Source organism: Dysidea avara, chromosome 4 (assembly GCF_963678975.1).
Source record: "Dysidea avara chromosome 4, odDysAvar1.4, whole genome shotgun sequence".
NCBI lineage: Eukaryota > Metazoa > Porifera > Demospongiae > Dictyoceratida > Dysideidae > Dysidea > Dysidea avara.
In genome coordinates, this window is record NC_089275.1 from 39867799 (window position 1) to 39877418 (window position 9620).

At 38.7% G+C, this 9620-nt stretch overlaps 1 long non-coding RNA gene across 1 annotated transcript; it reads right to left on the minus strand.

The window, feature by feature from the left end:
* Positions 1-1812: 1812 nt before the first annotated feature.
* LOC136253987 (uncharacterized) lies at positions 1813-4391 on the minus strand. The gene is made up of 3 exons (XR_010700233.1): positions 4072-4391; positions 2674-2761; positions 1813-2173 (listed from the first exon to the last, which is right to left on the minus strand). It is a non-coding gene; the product is annotated as an uncharacterized lncRNA (long non-coding RNA).
* Positions 4392-9620: the final 5229 nt, after the last annotated feature.

A 9620-nucleotide genomic window follows, 5' to 3' on the forward strand; every position in this document is an offset into this window, starting at 1 on the left:
ATGTTAGACCATCTCTACTTGATTTATGTTGGTTTGGTGATATGGATCCCATATTGGGGAACAATACTCTAAAATAGGCAAGACAAATTGTTTATATGCTAGCTCACGTAGATGGCTAGGACAATGCTGAAGGATTTCGTCGCAAAAAACCAACAGCTCTGTTTGCCTTATTGCAGATGTAATCTATATGTGGTTTCCATGAAAGTCTGTGATGTAACTTTACTCCAAGATACAAATGTTGTTCTGTAACTGCCAGTGAGGTGCCATTCATTACATACGAAAATAAACTTTTGTTATGGTGATTAGAAATTTGCATTATCTTACATTTGCTGATGTTAAAAGCCATTTGCCATTTATCTGCCCACTTTGACAGTATTGCTTAAACGGCCCCAAGACGCCCCTCCCCCAGTGCAAGGTCAACTGATGCTGGAACATGACCCTCAAACCACAGTAGTAATCATCCATCGACAAAGAAATCACATACGAAGTATGGTCATCTCTAACCATATGGGTGAGCTGATATATTATTTTTTATTATTATTGTTATTTATTATTAACACTTTACAGTGACCAGCACTGAAGGTCTATATAGGGTAAAATTTGCCGGTAATCACACCTTCACTACATAACTTGACTACTTAACTGTTTAAAAATAGATATCTCGGCGTAAAACAACTGTATGATCCATAAAGTATAACTAATAGCGAAGTTATTGTCGCTGCTGCTGAGTGCAATTCAGCTACAAACGCATTTAGCCTAGTTCAATCAGGCTCATGTGACTAGGCTTGGGTGTGGTCAGTTGATACACTGATTTATTTATTATTACTGGGCAGGCAATGTTTGTATTGAGGGATAAAATCACAGTTGTCGTAGCACTTCAAGAGTTTTGAAGGCAGAAATCACGCGAGCTTAATCGTAATTCCTTAGCGCCATCAAGACTCACGGTAGTGAGTCGCGCGGCCAGTAAAGCAGAAACGCGCGCCGCAGACAATAAATGACGCGACCACTACGTGAGGATTTTACAAGAACGAACGTTGTCAAATTCGGCCTTCCTGTAATCCACCCGTCACTTACGCTATCCCTCTGAAACTCTGGAGTTGAACTCATCGTGTCACTAGTAACTACCACACAAGTAGTGAAGCAAATCCATGCCGATTGTTTTGTGATCGAGGTTGCCGACATCAAAGGGGAAGTTTCTTTTTTTTTAATCGCATGCGGTTAGACGCAACCGCAGGTGTATGCCTTGCGTTCCTTTGTGCATTCCGAACATTGATCGCCCTGTTATCGCTTCAGTATTCACTTAATCACCTCAAGATTCACATCATCGATTTCACCATACATGATTACCCTACAGTCGTGATTTCAGCACCAAACGAAGTTTCAGTCGTCCTCAGTCGACCTAGAGGCCAAATACAAATCCCAGATTGTTGTTTTCCGCAATACTCGCTTGGCATGTAGGAAAATGTGTCTTTAAACTGTTCTGAAAGTTTCGTTCAGATTGAAACATTTGTTTTCGAGAATGGCTAGTTTGAAATTTGAATTTAGTCGCCCCCACGTCATTTGCTCTCTAAGAATTTTACTCGGAATTTAAAGAATGACGCAGAGCACAACTGCGGTCACTGGGTATTGATGAACTGGCGCTCTATGTAGTTAATCAGTACATATAGCCACCAAGAAGTGTGCTGCCATAGATTATAGTCCATAGATATAATCGATGGTGCTGCATACCATCCTTCGTTTTGAAATTAGTCCTCTAAGGGCGCGGCTTAAAGAATGACACAAGAGTACAACTGCGGTTACCAGTTGTTGACACAAGCTGTGAGTAATTAGCACATGTAGCTAGCTTAAAAGGAAGTGTGCAAAATCGCCTAATACAATTGTCACCATGCATTATTGCATTTTATAGCACCCCCACACAAAATTACACATGTAATTACAACATACAGAGGAGACACATGAATACCAAACACTTTTCAAAACAATAATGTAAGAATTGTACAATAATGACTGTAATATAACTGCTATGCAAATGTTTTCCAGTGGCCCGCCATGGTAGCAAGTCTCACATGACGGCATGTTCAAACACAATGGGAGTAACGAGTAAGTATGATGACAACAAGTTGGTATGACTCCATTTGTAGAATCCAGATGAGTGGGTGTGGCTCCAGTATGTCTAAACAGTTAACAAACATTCCTGTTATAAATACGTGCTAGAGTTGCAATATAATAGTATAGTATTTAAATGCAATAATACATAGTCTCCATTGCATCATTATCAAACGACACTAAGTGGAGGATATTGTTGCATCTCTAGTATGTACACTCTATCAGTACAACCTATCTTAGGCCACTAGTATAGAAAGACAACCACTCTTGAAAAACCAATTCCAATTGAGAATTTATACACTGTTACCTGCTGAATGAGTGAAGGTGGTAATAAACAAGTTCCACCGTAATTTATACACGTGATCTGATCCTGTATATTCTGTCAGTGGATGAGATCCACTTGGCCAGGACAAAATGTGACTCAAGTGCCCTGGATGATCCATACTCAACCAACTTATGACCCAGTGTCACAATGGAACTGACTATTTATAGAGAATACATACAATTATATTTATTTCTAAGATGTGTGGATGTGTGGACACATTACAACACATTACATGTACATACCAGACATGCTACGTAGTGTTTTAGCATTTCAAGTCACCACATTATACACGTACCAGTCAACAATGCTTCATAGTGCCCATCAGTAAACCTGAAGAAAAGTTACGAAAAATAAAAATTCACATAAGTACAATGAAACCTCATTAATATGGTAGGCTGTGGGACCAAAAAATTTGGCCTGAATAACAAGGTGGCCTTATTAATGAGGTCATAAGTAATGCTTAGCTATATTTGGGACCTACTAGAGGTGGCCAATATAATGAGGTGGTCTTATTAAAGAGGTGACCACTAAGTGAGGTTTCACTGTTACAGTACATACAGTTCACAATATTGTGAACAATATTAATGGTTAACAATATACACTGAAACCTGCAGGTCACTTCTTGTGGAAGATTGCTCTCTACACAAAATGACACATTCAGAGATTGTATTTAGATGGATGATAAAGTAACGTATTGTGACTTCAATACTCGTGATGTGTCACTGCTAGGCAGCAACCATATACACGGCACTGCCACATCACACTTGCTCGCACACACAATTTTGCTAAAGATTTTACAAATTGATAATTAAGGGGTGTGGCAACTAGCTGTTTCGCTTGCAAGACTATGTGGCAGCTGTTTCCCTTCTGTACAAGTGGCCACCAAGACAGGTCCACTGTGGATGAAAGCCAGGCATTAGATATTTGGTATTTCATGTGTTGAAGACATTCCAGGGCTTCTGGTAGTCTCAAATCTCACCACAGTTTAACTCAGGCAGTGTTGTGGTCACCACTAAACTACTGGAATGCTGTGTTATGTTCATCTTATGCTTGGCTACTATATTGTAGAACTGAAATGGATACTCTGAAAAATATATCCTATGGATAATGACTTCATCACTTTCTTCATCAGGAGCTTATAAGGACCAATAGTGAAACTTTTTACACTTAGGGCTGACAGTCAACTGCCTATGTCTGAAGCAGTGCTTTTGGTGCTCTAACAGATTGGCTGCCCCCTTGCTGCCAGCACTCACTGTCTCATACGCTGTCATACACTAAATCCATCTCTATAGCCAGTTAGAACAGCATGCTTCTTACCTTTTTTTAAGGCCGCATAATGCAGCCACCTCTTTAAAAGGCAAGGTCAGAAAATTTTGTCCCTACGGCCTGAATAATGACCAGTTTTCACTGTACTATTAGTGATTAGTGATCATGGGGGATTATTTATTAAGATACTAAGATATACAAACGCTACAACCTCTAAATATAGCAGTAAATTTTTTACCCTGGTCCAATGTCTCGCAATAATCGTGACTTCGTGAGAGACTCTACTGTGACAAATACATGTTTATCATGATATGTGCTAATCGCCTTTTTACAATTAAGTTTTACAACACAAATACATGTATAGTTAAACTCACCAATTGCGACTAAATCCCTTCAACACGAAAAGACAAGTAATGAGACAACCTTGGAGACAACAGCCACACAAGCCTATTCTGGTGCGTTTATTTAGTAGTAATATAAATTTTAAAGGCGTTTATTTACAACAGGACATAATTACGCGCCCCTCTATTGTCTCTGTACATACTTGCCTTTTCTTTACTATTCTCATTTCATTTCACAAGATCTCTTGGCAGGGGCGTAGCTTCTTCACTTGAATTAGTCAATGCTTGAAGTAGATCGAGATACTCTAATAGAACAGTCACATTTCTACAAGTGCCATATTTTTATATTGTAAAGTCTGTAAGTAGCTAGTAATTTAAACTATACAATCCGATGCTAAGCAGAAGTTGTAACTATGCTAAATATTGATTGCTGTGTTACACTGTTTTGTGACTGCTCTAATAGTGTATCTTGATCGTTTCAATGCAGTACAAGATGAAAGGCAAAGTGTTGTTAAGGGTTTTCTAGTTAAAATGGGTGTTAGTTGACTGCAGTTGCATGCCACTAACAGGGCCGTCCAGAGAAATTAGAGGGCCCAGGGAAAAGAGTTAAAGAGGGGCCCAGGGGCAAGGAAGGGTCTAGATCCTGACTGCTCTATTAGAGTATATCGATCTTTCTTTAAACAGGTATTCAAGTGGCCCCTTTCGGGCTGTGGCAGGGGGCAAAATACCCCAGTTACCCCCAATGTGGGCGGCCCTGGCCACTAAAATTACAGTTATATTTTAATATTCTGTCACTGTAATCTGGGGTTTCTGTCAAAACCATGGAAACTCACCTACTGTTATCAACAGTGCATTGCTTATTCTAACAAAAAGTATTGAAATCCCATCCAAAAACAGCTTATAGCTGTAAAAAAAGTGCGCGTCCAAGTAAAGCAGAGTTAACTGCGACAAAAAGTAATGATATCATAATGCGGCCATGTGTGAGGTGTGCAAGTTGTAAAATTAATATTAGCTAATCAGATAATACAATGTTATTGTTAAAGTGTTAATGAGAACTATGTGATGCTGCTAGTTTTTAAGTGTGTGAGCATCTTCATAAATGCCACATAAATTTAATTCTCAATAAAGCAATGTGTATAGATTCTCTGATAGTAATAAATAGTTTGAGTTTGGCCGCCTTTCCTGTATACAGCAATGCTACGAACAAAGGAAAGGTGGCCAAACTCAAACTATTTATTACTATCAGAGAATCTATACACATTGCTTTATTGAGAATTAAATTTATGTGGCATTTATGAAGATGCTCACACACTTAAAAACTAGCAGCATCACATAGTTCTCATTAACACTTTAACAATAACATTGTATTATCTGATTAGCTAATATTAATTTTACAACTTGCACACCTCGCACATGGCCGCATTATGATATCATTACTTTTTGTCGCAGTTAACTCTGCTTTACTTGGACGCGCACTTTTTTTACAGCTATAAGCTGTTTTTGGATGGGATTAAACTTTATTTTACGATTCCTGACGATGATAACCTCACTTCTAGCTGTACTTTAGGGATCATACAGTTGTTTTACATCGAGATTTCTATTTTTAAGCAGTTGAGGGGGCAAGTTATGTAGTCAAGGTGTGATTTCCGGAACAGGGACAAAGGTAATGGAAACAACGTAAACAGGGTGAATTGTCAAAGTTAGCTCGGAAATGATTCCATAAAAATTTCTTTAATTTCTGTTTTATTACAGCTAGTGATTGTGTATGATCAATTATTGGCAAAGAGTTCCATAGTCTAGGTAGGCGAAAAAAAATAGGAGTTCATATAGCTGCATTGGTATGGGCTGTCTTGTGGTGATCCAGAAGATCTAGTAGAACCAGAATTGAAGCTGACATAGTTCAGGATATTGAACTTATCTGTAGGAGTTTTAAGTGATTTGATGAAAAAGAGTATGTCAGATATTTCATAAATATACATCAATGGCAAAATACCAAACTAGTCCTGTAGTCTGAAGTGTAATCAGAGAGTATGAATTTAGTAGCACGCCTTTGTACCTTCTCAATTAATTCTATGTCTTTCAACAAATAAGGTCTCCACAATGTGGAGCAGTATAACAATTTAGATCTCACTAATGATATGTATAGGGATTTTCTAGCCTGAGGACAATGCGAATCCTTGAATACTCTGCGAACAGCTAATAACTTTCAACAATGCGAATAGCAGCAGTAATGAAATTAGAAGAGTTGGGATAAAAAGGGATGCTGACGGTAGGCACCAGCCTATTAGTATGTATTGTAGGCCAGAGACCTCAACCTGTAAAGTGCATTTGGAGTTAAAATGCCGGGCTTGAGTTAAAATGAGTGAAATTTGCTTACTTATGCATGAGGTCTCCTCTTAGTAGAAAAACATTGTATAAATTGTAAAATTTCCCACTTCTTTGGCTATTTTTTAACCATTACTGGCATTAGAGCACTGTTTAGTGCTTTGCCTCCTGTTTGCCAAGAGGCCTGAAACAAGGGGTTGAGACACAGGTACTCACTGTAGGTAGATCTGCGACCGCGGTCAAAGTCTAAGTCAAAGGTCAAGGCCACCAAAATCGCGCCAATTCAACGGTCAAAGGTAAACGCTTCCAACCCACAATCGAAAAGTCTGTGCTGAAATATCGTCGCTAAGTCACCGGTCAAAGGTCGAAAAAGGTCCTTAATTAGTCACAGGTCAAAGCGAAATTTCAGCCGGTCAAGACTTTGACCGCGGTCGCAGATCTACCTACAGCTCGTACCTACGTGACACCCCCTTGCAACTTAATTTTCCACTATGCTCTATGAGATGGAAATACACGAGCTGGAAATACCGACATGCGTGAGACAACATTCCGATGCGTGTGTCTTATATATATATATGCTTTACAGTGACCAGCACTGAAGATCTGACAGCAACATGTGAGCAGTCACTCTAATAAAGTAGTCACGGTATTAGAGCAGTGTGTAGCGAGCTATGTAAGGATTTTTATATAGTTTGTCAGCTATTGGTGTGGTGAGCAGCTATTGTCAGCTGGGTGTGACCTTTTTTATTTTTTATTTAAAATTTTAATTCTTTTTTTTTTGGTCTCATCTTACCAAACTAGAGACAATGTAGCGCCTCAGTTCATTTCCACCCCTGGTCAGCCCCCCCTCATATCAACTACTTGGCTACAGCTTTAGGATTACGTAACCTAACAACCATTACAAGGGCTGAGACTTAAATGACTTATAGCAAATAAGGTGAAACAGAAAAGGGCTCATGTGCAATACGTGAGGTGTCTGTTGAAGCATCAAGCATAATTTCAGTCAATGATTTTAGCATGATCTTGAAACAATCTACAGAGCAATCACAAGGGGGTAATTTGTTCCATTTGCTAATTGATCTGGGGAAGAAACTAAACTTGTAGGGGTTCACAGTGACCGAAGGCATCATAAATTTGATATGGTTTACACTAGTAATTCTACGTAGGTGCTAATGTGATGTAATCTGGTAAAGGTAATTCAACAATCTTGAAAGAAAACATAATTAAAAGTAATTCCTCATGCTGTCTGCTGATGGATTGCTAATTAAGTGAATTTTATCACAGCTGACACACTGCTTGTTCTGCGGTAGTCTGACATCACAAAACATGCAGCACGTGTTTGGATGGCTTCCAGTTTATGGGTGTGATGTTGGGTATATGTTGACCATACAGTAGCTGCATGTCAGTTTGACAAACAGGTTATAAGAATCTATTCATGTTTAACTTTTTTGTGACGCTTTAGGTTGCGGCGAAGGAATGATAGACCAGAATTTGCTTTTCGACATGTGGCATTTATATGTTGATAGCTTGGAATCTAAGAGAACAAGTATTTAGCCTCACTAACACTGTCCAAATTACGTCCGTGAAGTGAATATTCAGATAGTAGCGAGTTGCTTTTTAAAGTGATATGAAGCACCATACACTTATCTAAATTAAACTTCATGTTCCATACTTTTCCCAGATTTCAAGTTGCTTAAGGTCTTCTTGGAGAGCATTTACATTGGATTGGGAGTCAATATGTCTGTACAGAATACAGTTATTTGTGTAAAGGCGACAGCTGGATGTTAAATTGGAGGTAGCGTCTTTTATAAAGAGTAGGAACAGTAGCGGCCCCAGGACACTGCCCTGGGGGACGCCACTAGCCACATCAACTGGTTCTGAGGACTGCAGCTGGCCACCACATATCACACACTGGGTACGATTGGACAAAAGAAGATATCTAGTCTAGCAGTTGACCAGTTATGCCATAATACTGCAGTTTTTGTAGGATAAATCGATGAGATACTTTATCAAATGCCTTGCTAAAATCTAGTAAGATGACATCAGTCTGGCTATTGGCGTTTAGATTTAGAGCAATATCATGAGTTGATTTAATCAGTAGGAGTTCAGCTGAGTAGTTCTTTCGGAACCCAAATTGTGAGTCTGAAAGTATGTTCAAATTGGTTAAGTGTGACATAATTATTTGTATATTATGTATGATGTGTTCCAGTGTTTTGCTGCAAATGCACATCAAAGATATAGGGTGGTAGTCAGCAGGATTTGATCTGGCACCTCTTTTATATAGTGGAGTTACAAAAGCTTCTCAGTCCTGAGGTATATAGTGGTCTGTAGCCAAATGAGTAATTCTAAAAAAGTAGTCAGGTACATAAACATTGGACATTAAAGCTATTGGGCTGCCAAATGAATTATTTTTTAATGGTTAATTTTAAGCCAAACATTACTGTCATCAGTATACTGCACAAAAGCATAAAATTATTAGTTAAACATGGAAGTTGAGGCAAAATAGTTTGAGCATAATAGGTTAAATTTTTGAGCACTGTAGCATAGCATAATAGGTGAAAATATAGGCCGGTGCCTAGCAGGTGAGGATGAGAAACAATCAATCAACTTTGCCTGGCCTAAGAGTGCTAACATACATGGTTCAGTGTTGCCTCATAAATATTGTGCAAGTAGTAAGACCCTCACTTTTCTATTTCAGAAGGACTTCAGCTTCTGCTAGGCCTCCTGCACCTATAGACTAATAATAAGAGCAGCATACAAACTCTAATAGAACAGTCAGTTGTAGCTGAAATGCGTGATTTAGGTTTCATTGCTAGTAGATGGCAAATAGGCCATGAAACATGTTTAATTTGGTATCAATAAAAGTGAATTCACTCTAAAGAATTAAGAATTAAATTCTCCACTAGTGTGTAGGCAACTTCCTTGATCCCCACTTTTATTGAAGGAGGGATTAAATGTCTGCAACTAGTATAGATCTGCAGGTATAGCCATATAGCTAGGCGACCTCCCTTGTTTGAATACCTTTTCTAATCAAACTAAAATTCCTAGCGTAGTCTTAAGTATAGCTAGCTAGGAGTCTTTCCAAAAGATGGCTCCATCATTATCCATGAATCTTTTGGGTTAGCTATCTCACGATCTCTAAGCAGCATCCACCAGCACGACTGAAAAACTGATTCAGGCACTAGTTTCTATGGGTCAACATCATGTTGAATATATATAGTTAAGAAAAGCATTTTTTGTTCACCACGTAGCTAACT